Here is a 1,434-nt window from a genome sequence, read left to right as displayed (position 1 = left end):
TCCCGGGTTCAGACACCAGCCCCGTCCTTCTCGGGGAATTTTAAGGGGAAAAAAAGCCCCTGACATGCTCACTCTTCTAGACTGAGTTTGTATTTTCCAGGTGTGGTCTCTGTAACTTCTCTGTAGAGAAGTTGCCTGTGCCTGGTTTTTTTTTTCTTCCCCCCAGAAAAAAAACTTTATAGAGCTGTTAGGTGGCAAGTCAGGATGGTGTGAAACAGGATTGAGCAACAACAACGCCCTTAATGTCGAGCCCCGGTGGAAACTCTCCCCGTGCTCCCCACCGTGCTCCAGCCACTCTCAGCCAGTCCTTATGACTGCAGGAAACACCTCCCGGTGAGGAAGAGAACTCGGAATGAGGATAAATGCTGTGACAGAAAAAAGGTACTGAATGAGCTGGCTGGACCTCTCCAGACTTTCTTCAGAAGTGCAGGAACAAGAGATCCTCAACGGGTGAGAAATGTTCAGGTCCTGGCTGCCCTGCAGCTGGCCTTGGACAGCAGCAAGGCTGCAGAGACAGGTGGTGTGGAAAGCTGCACTTTCGAGTTGCAGTTTCCTAGCCTGGAAACAGGCTCGGTTTCTGAAACGGGACTTGATTCTGTCAGTTTTGGTGGGTGGGGGGCAGGGGATGGATAGTTTTGTCTGTGTCAGAATGGTAAATTTTAATATCAAAACTTACTCTCGTGGTAAATTTCAATGTGTTTAGGACAGTGTAGGAGATCAGAGTTCTTAGAGAAGTCACAGGGTTAATGTGGATATGATGAATCACAGAAATGTTTAAAGGCTCTTTTAAGTGTGTAAGCACATCTCTTTTTCAGAGATGAGAATCAATGACTTGATTTTACTGGAATGATTCTAGACTCTAAACACTACTGTGAAAGCTTGTTTGTGTAACTCTGAGAGTGCCAAGGCACAGAGGGTAGAAAATTTTGTTTTCACAAAATGAAAAAGGGAGGAACATCTTGCAAGAACTTTTATTCGTAGCACTCCTTTACTTAGTGATGTTTGTTTATATTTGTCTATACATTATAACATTGATGACGTTTTCCCCCCACAGTTCGGTGACTATTTACACTGTTAGATGTTAAAAAACACTGAGAGTTTTCCTGATAATTAAATGCTATTTACAAATGAAGAAGCAAGGGTTGTAGGAACAAGTGCTAAAACTTCTAAGGTTTAGTGGCTTTTCCCACTAGGATGGCAGCAGGACCAGTAACAGAATAGGACTCTGAGTTGTCACTGGTACGTTTTCCAGCCTGATATCAGGATATAGGAACCAGCACAAATCCACAGCAGCAGCTAGCTACTTCTTGGAAACAAATCATCAGCATCTTCAAAAAAATGATTTTCATACTATGACGCACTTTGTGCTACTTCATCTCAGAGCACTTTCCAGGACAATATTGCTTTTTGAGAATAAAATGAAGCTCTTCCTAG

The sequence above is a fragment of the Pterocles gutturalis genome, unplaced genomic scaffold, assembly GCF_000699245.1.
Source record: "Pterocles gutturalis isolate BGI_N339 unplaced genomic scaffold, ASM69924v1 scaffold43770, whole genome shotgun sequence".
NCBI lineage: Eukaryota > Metazoa > Chordata > Aves > Pterocliformes > Pteroclidae > Pterocles > Pterocles gutturalis.
Note: the sequence above shows the minus strand (reverse complement) of the source record.